Genomic DNA, 15,712 nt, shown 5'->3' with positions numbered 1-15,712 from the left:
CATTCACAATACTGTACTATTACTACAAGGTATCACCCTCAATTTTACTGGATATCATTTACTATATAGGACACTGTGGACATCCACTATAGGGATGCTATATATTTGGTTTCTAAATACCCTAAGTATTTAATTGACATATATTATTTATATTTCATCTCTTTGGTTAACTGGATTGAAACTTTTGTTGGCCAATAATTCTTTATCAATAGTTATTATTGTTGGTATAACTACTGCCCTAGTTTAGTTTCTATACTGGCTTCTATGTATATCTAGATAGGCCATTATTTTGCTCTCAGCATGGTTGCTGATGTTTTTTCACTATTTATTAATATTACTAATTTAGGAGTTGGACATAGCACTGCTTAACAAGTAAAATACAAGCAGGGGCTATCATAGTTCACTTTGATTTGACTATACTGTTTATATCTATAGGGCTGCAGGGGTTAATATTGCTCCCATATTTTTGGTCATTTATGTACAATTTTGGGTGCTTAACACTGCGTATTATGCACTTTTGCAAATACAGTTTCAACAGCTATTAGCAATACAGGAGCCATTATACTTTATTTGTTCTAATTGTGGACATATCAGACTTTGGCAGGGGTTAACATTGCTCTCACTTCCTTTGGGGAAAAAAAAAAAAAAATATATATATATATATATTTACAAACACTTGAGGGCTTAACACTGCCAATAAGACCTTATGTTGGATAATTACTATATGTTATATCTCCATGTTCCACAACAATATGCTTTATTACTAATTGGTTTCCATCTAGCTAACTAAGGACAATACTCTATACCAACAACATCTTATATTTTAAACATCATTTGGATATATAGAACAACAATGGATCAATCCAGCTTACTCAAAGGGCTTCATTCAGATAGGGATGATTTAGCCATTTTTGGCATAAACAATACACTAAATACCTCCAATGGGACCATGCACTCCAATACTTGTAAAACAGAATTTCACAAACTCAATAAGAGCATGAGGGCCCTATGGGCCAACATTTGTCATGCCAAGTTATTTAAGGCATACATTAGCAAGGACATTTCCCTAGAGGTTTGAGGGTGCGTATTCAACCATTAGTGACAGAAGGTGACCCTACCCTCATACAATAATGGGCAGAAGTGCAACATAAGGCATCCATGGATCTTGTCCGTACATTAGCCTCATATTATTATAGGAACATTGATAGGAATATTTCTGAAATTACAACCATATGTAATGATATTACCCAATTTGAAAGTGATGAAGGATATAATCAGTGCCTGAGGAAACTGAGCCAGGACCTTTTAGTATTGGAACAACTAACGGAGAAAAAGACTAGGAAGTTCCACAGAGATGTCTCAGATTATGAGGCAGGTCACCCATATGCAAACAGTAAACATGCAAGATTTGTACCCTCTAACAAGAATGTGAACAAAAGAGAGAGACCATGCTCTATACTTAAAGAAATCTATGGCCTCCAGTGGTGAGGGATCAGGGGAAGATTCTTCCTCTAGATTGGAGTCTTATGCACAGAATGTCACAGATTCACCTACAGCCAAAAAAAGTAACATGACTACCCCTTTAGGGTTAAACCAAAGCGGGGGGGGGGCAGGAAACACAGGGCTGGAAAGCATGGAACAACTACTCAGGCTAATGGTAAAGAAGTAATACTAAATAATGTATTAAATATATCTTCTGTTGCTCTTTCACCTTCTCATGTGAATTTACTTAATAACGATTGAATTTTATATTGGGGTTTTTTGTGCCAGAGGATACTTCTGCACAGGGTGTATCATCCTTCTGTAGATGTCTTAACCTGAAACTTTTCTTCCATACAGCATCTGACTCACAACCGCAATCTGGATTCAAATATCATAAGTCTAGCTTCAATCCACCCATGCATCCTACTGTTTTTATGTTCCAAAATTCGATCCTCAAAGATCTACACTTTAACTTTATGGAACATCAAATAAAAATCTAACAATTTATCCAAACAGGAGATGGACATGGTACAGGAATTGGGTAAGAACAAAGATATAGTAATTTTGCCAGCAGACAAGGGTGGTGCTATTGTGATACAGGATATGATACAATATCAAGAAGAAGCTATGCAACAACTTTTGAAGAAACAACATTATACATATATGGTATGTGACTCTACCAAAGGTTTTAAGAAACAGATTGATGGCTTTCTTTGTCTTGCCAGAGAAGAAGGCATTATTACAGATGACACTTTATAGCACTTCACAGTTAGGGATCCCTTTAGTCAGTACATCTACTTCTTACCGAAAATTCACAAAAACATGCAAAATCCACCAGGGAGACCTATTGTCTCTGGCAGAGGATCCATTATGGAACCACTTTCCCAGTTCCTGACACTACATCTCAAACCCCTATTCATACAAGTAAGAGTTAGAATACAAAACACTACGGAATTTTTGAGGATCATCTCAGACATGCAATTGGATGCAGGGTGGCTAATGTGTACTTTGGATGTTTCTGCATTGTACACCAGTATCCCCCATTGGGTGGGCATGGAGACTCTAGAGTACTGGCTTACAAAGACAGAGCTATACCCACTGGGTTTTAACACATTTTTGATCTGCTTAACAGAACATGTTTTAACTAAAAAATGTGTTTTATTTCCAGGAATCATGTTATTTACAACTTAATGGTACCACTATGGGAGCCTCCTTTGCCCCCATATATGCTGATCTCTTCAATGGCCTATATTGAAGAACAGCTTATTTATGATCAGACCCATAACATCTATTTGGAAGAGATCGACATATGGAGGAGATACTTGGATGATTGCTGGTTGGTATGGAGATCTGATAGCATTTACCTAAAGGAGTTTGTTGAATACCTTAATCAGAACAAGTGGAGGATTGAGTTTATAGTCTCTTTTGATACCAATAGCATCACATATTTTTGATGTATTGGTAACATGCAATATTGACCATATTCTTTCCACTGAAGTTTATAGAAAACATCCACAATTTAACTTCTTACTCCATGCCACCAGCTTTCATCCATCTCACATATGCAGAAACATTCCTAAGATACAATTTCTAAGAATCAAAAGGATTTGTTCAGATGCTAACACCCATCATATATATGAGGAAGATCTTGTTGATAGATTTAAACAGAGAAGGTACAAAACAGTGGACATATACCAAGCCAAACATTGGGCATCTAAACATGACAGGTCTAGGTTACTACAATACAAGGATAAACTGGTGCAACAGAATCCTCCGATCAGACTTATTACCACTTATGGGAGGAATACAGATGTCCTTACCAATATTGTACGCAGACACTGGAACATTTTTCTAGCCGATGTTCGGCTCAGGCATATTGTCCATGATACATGCCATTTTTCCTTTAGGAAAGGAAAACATTTAGGCTTGCATATGAACCACTACAAATGTATTGGCACCCCAGATACACACCCCACACAAACAACCATAGAGGGTAGGGCTCTATAATGATGTTTTTCCTGTGGACACTGTAGACATTGCAAAAGTATCTTCAAAACCAGGGAATTCTCAAGCAAGAACAGTGGCCAAATATTCAACATAATTTTTTTGCGAATTGTCAATCAGAATGGCTAATATATTTGGCTACATGTAGTTGTTCTGCTTTCTATGTTAGCCAAACCTCTAGACCATTTACGTTCAGAATTTCGGAGCACCTAAGTGATGTCTGGACCAAAAGACTAAGCAATGCACTATACAAACACACAGAGAAACATCCTAAGGCCAATTTTCATTTTACTATCATAGATAAAATTGAGAGCAATATCAAGAACAAATCAGGTTGGCACCAATTATTTCATAACAAAGAGAAAAAAATGGAATGTTAAACTAGGGGCACTAATTCCTCCAGGACTGAATGAATATTTTTAACATTTTTACACCTTTATAAAAGTGTAATTTTTTACATAACCTCCAGGTGGACCAATTACCATATAAAGGGGAATGTTTTTCAAGCATTTTGATACACTGATGAAGGCTTTGTAACTTTTCAGCCGAAACTGGTCTGTTTGTTCTTCTAATACTATTATAATAAATCTCATTGTCATTGTTTTGCTGGCTCTTGCTTTTTTGAATTAACCCACAGTATTCACATCATCCACCACCTGCCACCAGTTATGATCATGGAAGGGATTGTTAGCGGTGGCTTTCAGTAAGATACATACTTGATGGTGATGGAATGTTTGACTATAACCTCATTCTCAGCATCTAAAGATGCAGGTTTATGTGGCCCCAATTATTTAGGTGAATTATCCCTGTATGGGAGTAACTAACAAATATATATATATATATATATATGTATATATATATATATATATATATATATATATATATATATATATATATATATATTTATGTAGCTCCAACTGTATTTCATGTAGAAGTAATAGACTGTAGTTTTCCGTTGCACCACAAGGTGGAGCTCATTTTTAGGAATATAAAAGACAATTTTGAAAGTGAAAAAAGATTCTGGAATATTAGCTGAAGGAGGGAAGACTGAAACACGCAGCTGAAGAAAAAAAGGGCCTTGCAGCATGACTGGATTTTTTTTTCTAGTGTTTTGGGACAGGGAAGTGAAGTAGCAGATTGTGTCTGTCTCTTGCTGACATCCTGGATATGGTATTTTGTGGAATCAGGAGAGAAGTCTGAAACCAGTAGTTCCATGCCTGCTATGATTCAGCAAGAAAAGGAGTTCCTTTGGGCCTAGTACAGAGAAGCCATAGATGTTTACCAGAGTTCTGGCAGGGGATTTTTCTACTTTTCTCATTAGAGGAACCACGTTGCCTGTTCACTAGGTTATTCTTGACGGGGAGGTGAGAGGCTCTGGCCATCATTTTATATTTTTATAAGATTGTGGATCCCCCCTAAATGCTTTGTGGATTACAAATAACTGGGATCCAACTTGAGCCCCATCATGTCGGCAGCAAGACTGTAAGTAATCATTGGCCAGTGAACAGGGTATAATAAGAGTGTTTCATAGTTGTTCTGCTTAGAATTGATAAAATGGGTTGAGGGTGTTAGTACTGCTCAATGACATTGCATTTTCTCATATTTGTATTGTTGCACTATTAATCTTCATTGTTCAATGACATTGCATTTGCCCGTCTTAGGACTGCTGCCTTCAAGAATTTTGCTGCTCAATGACATTGCATTTTCTCATATCTGTATTGTTGTATTATAACTCTTTTATTGCTTAATGACATTGCATTTTTTCCATGTTTGTATTGCTGCATTATAAAGTTTTACTGCTCATTGATATTGCCTTCTTTCTGCATGTTTGAATGTCAAGATCTTTTTCTGTTGATTTCTGGGGAAGAGGGTGAATGTATGTTTTCATTGCATGCATATCTCACCTTGTCATATTGCTAACTGGTGCACTGTTAAAATAATTTGTTTGTGGTTGTGCTATTGGCTTTTAAGCTAGATGTGTCACCTAGAATAAAATCTGTCATTCTTGCCACCTTGGTGTGTTGGGCCTATAGGGGTGTCACCAGAGTCAGGTAGGAAGGAACCCATATCTACTTCAGCTACACCTGCGGGTGCACTACATTTGTGGGCTCATCCTGAATTGCCTTTACTGCCTTGGACTCCACCCTATTCCGCTGTACATGTGGAAAGGAGATCCAGCAGAAACATAAACCCAGAAGTAGCAGCTAAGTGGTGCAAACAGCACAATGCTCAGTCAGAGCATTGCTTAGCTCTAGTGTTGCCATGGGTCACATGACCAGTTGTAGGGCGTGGATTTTATTAGACAGCACTATGGACCCTACTGAGCAGACCACATTGGCCTTATTAGAATGGAAAAGTCCTTTAGTGTATGAGCACATACCTTCGAGTGTACAAATTTCAGGTGAGAGTGCAGCCATGTGGTAATCCCTGGGAAGTGCACTACCTCAGCAACAGAGAAAATACCTGTGGAAGCTATCCAAGTAGGTCAGAACCTTACACCAGAAGCTGCAGCTTCACTGCCCATAAATACTATAGGGCCTGAAATTTTGAATGCTTTGGGAAGTATTGTAGAAAAATGCTTAAAGCCTACACAGCCATTCACTGGGTTTGGCTACCACAAATTGCTTTTCTTTTCTGGCAAACAACCCACACCTCAGGGAGAGGAAGATTTTGAATTCTGGATGGGTCAGGCTTCACAAGCCCTAGAGGAGTGGGATATTCCAGAATCTCAGAAGAAGCAGTGGATAGCTGAAAGTCTAAAGGGATTGGCTGCAGATACCATACGTAACCTAAGGATGGGTAAGCAAGATTGCACAGCCAAGGACTATTTAGGAGTACTGCAGGATGTGTTTGGAAGGACCAAGAGGGCTGCTGACCTACTATATCAGTTTGAACATACATACCAAGAAGAAGAAACTGATTACATTAAGCGATTAGGTAAAATGCTCCACCAGATCATTCTAAAGAACGGGGTGGATCCGAAAGTAGCTGACCAAGTACAGATTGGACAAATTTTACTAGGAGCTCAAGCTATGGACCCCATTGTGTGGAAAATGAGGATGAGAAATAGGGAAGAGACTCTAATTTATTCTCACTTGGTTAAAAAGGTGAGGGAAGAGGAAGCCAAATCGCAGTGTTCAACAGCAACTAAAACAGTGAGTGAACACCAGCAGGAGCCTATAGCCATGCTCACTACTCAAACAGGAGTCGTGACCCAGAGTGTCCGCAATGTACAGGTGTCACAGTTGGAGATGCAGGTGTCTTCCCTGACCAACACCATAGCTCAAGTCACCAAGACAGTTGCAGAATTACAGAAAGCCGTTGTAATGTTAGCTGAAGGGAGGAATACATCAGCTAAAACCTTCATGTAAGGACTCAGGGAAGAACCGAATCAGCCAATGTTCAGAGTTCCTACTGTATTTTGTTTCCACTGTGGGGATGCAGGGCATATAAAGTGACAGTGTCCTAATGCAGAAAACTTGAATAAAGTGAATGAACTATTACTGGCTAGTGCAATGCAGGGTAACTTCAATGGGCCTCAGTGAAGGAGCCAGCTGTGTGCCCAGTTACAGAGAGCTCTATAAAATCTAACATCAAGAGACAGCATCCTGGATCTCCTTTCCACACAAACCCTTGTAATACTGGAGAGAAACTACCTACTATACACACTTCTAGCTTATCTGAAGTGAACAACCGAATTGGAAAGCCATCTCAGCCAAAATCTCAGCATCTGAGACTGCAAAGCATTACTAAGCAAGAATCTTATCCATTAAAATGGTGAGGTCAACCGGTGGTACCTCAACCACATGCTGACTGTTGTACAGCTGAACAGCACAGGAAACAGAAACTACCCGATGGCCTACTGGGACTGTCCCCTGTCGTGTAAGTAAAAATAGAAGGAGTGTATAGTAAAGTACTGTTGGATACTGGTGCACAAATCACCATTCTGTACAGAGACTTCTACCAAAAAATACTTAAAGCATTTGCCACTTGAAAAGTTAGAAGATTTGGAGATTTGGGGGCTAAGTGGCATGCAGTTCCCTTATGATGGTTATGTCTCACTCAAGTTAGAATTTTCCACTTCAGTTGTTGGGTCAACAGAGGTTTTTGAAACACTCGCTATTGTGTGCCCCAGGCCAAAAGGAAAGGATTCAGCATCTATTTTAGTGGGGACAAATGCTGACCTTGTCAGGAGAATGCTAATGCCTCCATTGACCCAGGAACACCCAACACTACATCCTTTACTGAGACCAGTTTTCTGTGCCCTTCAAAGGGAAAAGGATAGTAAGAAAGATGAAACTGGTCATGTGTGGACCCTGTCTGGGAAAGAGCATATAATTCATCCTGGTCAAGTCACCTGCTTGAGATCCAAAGTGAGGATGTGCGGACACACAGTTTCCTCTTATCTCATGATGGAAACGGATCCAGAAAGTGACTTGCCACCGGGGCTGGAACTAGTCCCAGAAGCTTGGCCTGCAGACAAGTTAAAGCATCCTTATGACACTTTGCCTGTGGGGTTAAAGAATAAAGGAATTACTCCCATTGTCCTGCGTTCACAAGTGCATTTGGGAAATGTTTATGCTGCCACTCCCTTACATGCTTCTCTGTTAACAAGGAATGAGAGCAAGGCCAACGAGTTGAAGATGGAAGATATTGATATAGGAGGTGGTCTCTTGCCCCCTGAGTGCCTAACCAGAGTTAAAGAGCTAGTAATGAAAAAGAAAAATTGTTTTTCTACTAGTGAACTAAATGTGGGCTGTGCAAAAAGTGCAGAACACTGAATAAGAGTAAAGGAGGACTGGCCTTTCGGGGAATGTTCCAGAAGTATGGCCTCAGGAGACCTGGAGGACTTAAGAAAACATTTGGAAGAGCTAAAAGCCGCAGGGGTAATTCGAGAGTCAAGAAGCCCATATGCCTCTCCCATTGTTGTTGTCAGGAAAAAGAATGGGTCAATTCGCATGTGTATTGACTGTCATATTCTGAATCAGTGAACCATTCCAGACCAGTACACAACTCTCTCGATTGAAGATGCTCTAAATTGCCTGGTGGGCAGTAAGTGGTTCAGTGTGCTACACTTAAGGAGTGGATACTAACAAATCCCTATGCACCCAGAAGAAAAAGAGAAGACTGCCTTCATCACCACTTTGGGAGTTTTTGAGTTTGATCACCTAATTCAAAGTTTATCAAATGCACCGGCAACTTTCCATAGAATCATGGAAAGAACAGTTGGGGACATGCATCTCCTGGAAGTCTTTGTCTACCTGGACAACATCATTGTTTTTGGAAGAACTCTAGAGGAGCAAGAAGAAAGACTGATAAAGGTATCAGACAGGATTGAGAAGGAAGGCCTGAAGTTGTCATTGGACAAATGCAAGTTCTTCCAACCTTCACTGACCTATGTGGGACATGTAGTGTCTGCAAATGGAATATACACAGATCCCAACAAAGTTGAAGTGGTGACATCTTGGCCCAGACCCAAAACTATCACAGAGCTGTGATCTTTCCTGGGGTTCTGCAGTTACTATAGAAGGTTTATGGAAGGATTTTCAAAGATAGCAAGACCTCTGAACAATTTGCTCTGAAATGATGAGAAAGCAGATGAAGCAGATAAAACAGATGAATATATCCTTGTAAAAAAACCTAAGGAACAGAGATTTTCTAAAAAATTCATCAAGAGTCATTGGGATCCTGATTGTGAAGAGTTGTTTAAACAGGTTAAGTATTGCCTCACACATGCCCCTGTGCTGGCATATGCTGACTCAACAAAGCCATACACTTTACATGTGGATGCTAGCAGGGATGGATTAGGATGAGTCCTTTACCAGGAGTATGACAAGAAGCTGAGACCTGTGGCTTTTATAAGTCAGAGTTTATCCCTCACAGAAAGAAACTACCCTGCACACAAGTTGGAAGTCCTTGCCTTAAAGTGGGCAGTAGTGGATAAGCTGCATGACTATCTCTATGGGGCTGAATTCTAAGTGCAGACTGACAACAATCCTCTGACATACATCCAGACCACTGCAAAGCTAGATGCTACTGGCCACAGATAGATGGCAGCTCTATGCAACTATAATTTCAGTTTGAAATGTCTCCCAGGACACGAAAATAGAGATGCTGATGGTCAGTCCAGAAGACCTCAGGGAGATTTACACCCCAAAGATGAATGGTTGGAGCTATGTGTTAGATTGCAGCCTGCTATCAACACACTAAATGTTGGGCCCAGAAGTTGGGTCTGTCTGCAGCAAGCATACCCCAAGCTTATTGTAATCTGGTCACTTTACAGGCTCCATCGCTACTAGCTTTGAGTAACAGTGACCTCAGGAGAGATCAAAGCAAAGACCCCTTAGGTCAGCTAGCTGGTGGAAGCTGCTTTAGAGAAGAAACAAGTTAATATGCTTCGCACGACATACAACCAGGAACCAAACACACCAACAAAGAACAAAATGAAATGAAAATGAAGCTCCAACAGCAGAAAGTAATTTATTAACCAACAACGTTAAAAAGAATTGACCTAGGTTTCGTCCCACAATGGACTTCTTCAGAATGACAAATGATATAAACAAACATCCTGAATTTATACAAAAAATGCCCACCCTCTAATTAATCAATGAATGAATTAAGGACTCAGTTTAAAAACTCATAAAAACAAAAATCAGAGCGCTAAATATTAAAAGACATAGCTGTAAACACTTACAATAGATGATAAAAAGCAAAAAAATGACAAGTAAAAATATGAACCATTACCTTCTACCCAATACATGTTTCAACTTGAGCAAAGGCTTAATGGTTATGTAATCATTAATACCAGGGTAGTTCTGTGCATCCAACCTAATTTGCCATTTCAACTCACATATATCCAAATGTGTGTCCAATATCCTACCCTGTAAATCACCCTTAACGTTTTGCAATACACAACATTAAAAACAGTGACTACTATTCCCAATAATGTGTCTTGCTAATGCATTAGTCGGCTTTAAGTGCCTAATGTCTAAATTATGCTCTCTAATTCTCTCTCTAAAGTATCTACTGGTTTTCCATATATAAAAGACAGGACAGTCCTGGCATTTAGCCATGTAAACCACATTTTGAGCATAACAATCAAATTGTCCCTGAATAGTTATATGGTGGTTATTGACCATAAATTTCTCACCTGTGGTTAATATGTATTGGCATATGGAACATCTTCCACATTTAAAATTACCCATCCTCCAATTATTTGATGGACCTTTTGCAAGAGAAGATTTCTCAAAAATGTTTTTCAAAGATAAATCCTTCTTATATACAAATTTTGGACGTCTACCAATTTTTGCCCCCACATTTTTATCCAATTTCAAAATATCCCAATTTTTGTTAACCATCCATGTGATCCAATCAGTATCCATATTGTAAGTAGTTATAAAAAGTAATGGAAAATTACTCAGATTGTGTGGTGTAGTGAGAATAGTCTCACAACCATCTAAATTTTCAAAACTGAGAATAGGTTTATAAATTCCTATTTCTCTTTTATTCCTAATTTCATTAAATAATTCACCATACAATTCCTTGGGATATCCTCTATTCAAAAACAATCCCATCATAAAATGTAATTCCTTCAAAAAGTCCTGATGGTCGCTAACCATTGTGGCCGCTCACACCATTTGCCCCTTAACAATGGCTCTTTTCTGGTGTCTGGGATGCCAACTGTTATAATGCAAATACGAATTTGAAAAAGTAGGTTTTCTATAAATATTAGATTTTAACCTACCTTGTAACTCCTTAGTTATCCTCACATCCAGGTATGAAATAGTGTCATCATTAGTTTCATGTGTAAACCTTAAAAAACAAACTGTGTTGCTGATGTGTTTGATAAATTCTTCAAACACCCGTATTTCTCCTTCCCAAATGATAAAAATATCGTCCAAAAATCGGGTGTATAATTTTATGTAACTATTAAATTCACTGTGAAAAATATAGGTTTGCTCCCAGTAGGACATAACGTAGTTGGCGTAAATGACCAATATTATACCAACTACACCAACATTTTGAATGATGTGGACTGTACTTGTCAAGTGCTATATAATAAAAAATTAAAAGGGACACAAAAACATACAAAGCAGGTACGGTATATCCACGTTCCCTTGTTAACCAGCTTAGGTATGGTAACCACCAACACCTAGCCAATGAGGAAACAGGAAGTGATGATGAGATGACATCTGACATGAGTGGAACAGTTAAAAATTCAACCAATCGGGCAGAAGGCCCTTTAGAGGAGGGACCCAGATGATCAGAAAGACTTCGAAACAGGGAACGATACAAGGGAGTACGGTCGACTAGGAGCCCGGCCAAAAGTATGGTTTTCCAATAAAAATCCGGCAAATGGGAATTGGCAACAACGGAGGTAAAAGATTTTAATACGCAGTCATTAACAGCCCATGTAAGTGATGTTATTCTCGGGTTGAGGTACAAATGTTTGGATAAGGAAGTTCACAATGAGACTGGGGTAAGGGTTTCTTGTGGTTCGGAATCTTCTATTTTGGCGTGTTCTTGCGCTTCAGACACAAATTATATTGAGACTGTTTTAAACAATAGTAAAGACAATAACGGGACCATGCAGGTTTCAAGTATTGGGATATTAACATCTTTTAACACAAATAGCACTTTGGCTAATACCAACACAAACGAGCATGGGACTACAGATTTCGATAACACTTATGGTAGTTTGTTGAATTTAAGTATACATTCTGTTTTGGATGAAACAGGTAATAATGTGTCTTTGAATAATGTAGATGAAGGACATGACACAGTTGATGTTAATTTATGTGATAGTACTGAAATTTTGTGTAATAATGATAATTTTTTTTCAATTGGGGGGAATGACACAATGGAGTACAAGATAGATGATGATAACAGTGTGGTAGAAGACATGCACCACAGTATTCGGTGTGCGGTTGACGGAAATAGTCCACGGTTGGTTCGAATCAAGCATGGTAATTGCATTAGTGTAGATTTAAGTCAAAATGGACCTATTTTGGAGGGTCATATAATCAAAAACCTAGAGACTAATATTTTGCTTCAACCAGTTATTTTGGAAAATGAAAAGCATGATTTTAAATTATATAATTATTCCAATCATGGTTTTAATTCTGGGCATGTACATATTTTCTCCAAAGGTTTCACATTCATTCCATGTAGAAAAGGTAACCTGGTAGACACCCTTATTGATTTAAAATTATTTACACGTAAAGAAAATTTAAGAGTGTATTTTAATGATGGTGGAATACATAATGAACAAAAACAATTGTCGAAACCCAGCAAATTCAATCCACCAATGCACCCTATGATAGCCATTTTTGAAAGAGCTTGTGAACTAGATATTAGGGAACATTTTAAACAATTCACCAAGCATAGCCATTTGAACTTGACACCTGATGAATATGGGTTATTGAATGAATTGAGGAAATGTAAAAACATACGTATCATGAAGCCTGATAAAGGAAGTGGTGTAGTAATTGTTGATAACGATTACGTCAATATCATGATGGCTATGCTTATGGATGAAAATTATTCAGAGACCAGTATTAACGAAATCAGTATTGCTCATCAAAAATTGGTCCTTATGTTAGAGGACATGTTATTACAGGGTGAAATAACAGAAGTGGACTTTGAGTTTATGAGTAATCCTTACCCAGTGGTTAGTGGTATTTTTAGTATACTCAAGATCCATAAAGGGCTGGATAACGTAAAATTTAGACCCATAGTTGATGGAAAGAGAAGTAAAACATGTTTTATTAGTCAATATTTAGACCACAAAATGAAACAAGGGTTGAATGAGTTTTCTTACATTACAAAAGACTCTTGGAATTTTTTGGAAAAATTAAAAGCCCTTAAAATCAATAACAACACCATTTTTGTCACCATTGATATTTGTAATTTATTCACAGTCATTCCTCATGACACAGGGTTACTTTGGTTGGAACACCAGTTGATAAAAACCGGTAAATTTGAACAAGATGAAATTAACGTGTATGTGAAACTTATGGAGGCAGTATTGAACAACAATTTCCTATTTTTTGAGGGGCATTTTTTCAAATAGATTATGGGAGTGGCAATGGGGGCCGCTTGTGCACCCATTTACGCCAACTTCATTATGTCCTACTGGGAGCAAACCTATATTTTTCACAGTGAATTTAATAAGTATATAAAATTATACACCCGATTTTTGGAAAATATTTTTATTGTATGGGAAGGAGAAATACGGGAAGCATTTATCAAACACATCAACAACACAGTTTGATTTTTAAAGTTTACACATGAAACTAATGATGACACTATTTCATACTTGGATGTGAGGATAACTAAGGAGTTACAAGGTAGGTTAAAATCTAATATTTATAGAAACCCTACTTTTTCAAATTCGTATTTGCATTATAACAGTTGGCATCCCAGACACCAAAAAAGAGCCATTATTAAGGGGCAAATGGTGCGAGCGGCCAGAATGGTTAGTGACCATCAGGACTTTGTGGAGGAATTACATTTTATGATGGGATTGTTTTTGAATAGAGGATATCCCAAGGGATTGTGTGGTGAATTATTTAATGAAATTAGGAATAAAAGAGAAATAGGAATTTATAAACCTATTCTCAGTTTTGAAAATGTAGACATTTGTGAGACTATTCTCACTACACCACACAATCTGAGTAATTTTCCATTACTTTTTATAGCTACTTACAATATGGATACTGATTGGATCACATGGATGGTTAACAAAAATTGGAATATTTTGAAAATGGATAAAAATGTGGGGGCAAAAATCGGTAGACGTCCAAAATTTGTATATAGGAAGGATTTATCTTTGAAAAACATTTTTGAGAAATCTTCTCTTGCAAAAGGTCCATCAGATAATAGGAGGATGGGTAATTTTAAATGTGGAAGATGTTCCATATGCCAATACATATTAACCACAGGTGAGAAATTTATGGTCAATAACCACCATATAACTATTTAGGGACATTTCGATTGTTATGCTCAAAATGTTGTTTACATGGCTAAATGTCAGGACTGTCCCATCTTTTATATAGGGAAAATGAGTAGATACTTTAGAGAGAGAATTAGAGAGCATAATTTAGACATTAGGCACTTAAAGCCGACTAATGCATTAGCAAGACACATTATTGGGAATAGTAGTCACTGTTTTACATTTTGTGTATTGCAAAAAGTTAAGGGTGATTTACAGGGTAGGAGGATATTGGACACACATTTGGATATATGTGAGTTGAAATGGCAAATCAGGTTGGATGCACAGAACTACCCTGGTATTAATGATTACATAACCATTAAGCCTTTGCTCAAGTTGAAACATGTATTGGGTAGAAGGTAATGGTTCATATTTTTACTTGTCATTTTTTTGCTTTTTATGATCTATTGTAAGTGTTTACACTATGTCTTTTAATATTTAGCTCTCTGATTTTTGTTTTTTATGAGTTTTAAACTGAGTCCTTAATTCATTCATTGATTAATTAGAGGGTGGAAGTTTTTTGTATAAATTCAGGATGTTTGTTTATATCATTTGTCATTCTGAAAAAGTCCATTGTGGGACAAAACCTAGGTCAATTCTCTTTATCGTTGTTGGTTAATAAATTACTTTCTGCTGTTGGAGCTTCGTTTTCATTTCATTTTATGCTTCGCATGGATATTCATCCCCTGGCAAGACTTTTGGCCAAAGAATGGGACAGACTCCAGATGCAGAATGGACTAGTGTATAGGAGATCTCCAAGTGTACTCGGCAGTGAAAAATGGCAATTGTTGCTTCCCCAGAAGTATAGAGAAGTAGTACTCCCATCATTGCATGATGAACATGGTCATCTTGGTTATGACAGAACTATGGGTCTGGTACGAGACAGATTCTACTGGCCATGCATGAAGCAAGACATTGAGGATTATTGTCGTACTTGTCTTTGTTACATTAGACAGGTTCTACTGGCCATGCATGAAGCAAGATGTTGAGGATTATTGTCGTACTTGTCTTCATTGCATTCAGAGAAAGACTCTGCCAACCAGAGCTGCCTCATTGGGTTAAATGTAAAGTAGTGGACCCATGGAACTGGTCTTTATAGATTTTCTGTGCATTGAACAGGATGAAGGTGGGATCAGTAATGTGCTGGTGGTGGCAGACCACTATACCAGATACGCTCAAGCATTTCCCACTCGCGATCAGAAAGATATTACAGTGGCAAAACTACTAGTTAAG

This window comes from Protopterus annectens, chromosome 3.part0, assembly GCF_019279795.1.
Source record: "Protopterus annectens isolate FY-2018-M chromosome 3.part0, PAN1.0, whole genome shotgun sequence".
In the NCBI taxonomy this organism is placed as follows: Eukaryota; Metazoa; Chordata; order Ceratodontiformes; family Protopteridae; genus Protopterus; species Protopterus annectens.
Note: the sequence above shows the minus strand (reverse complement) of the source record.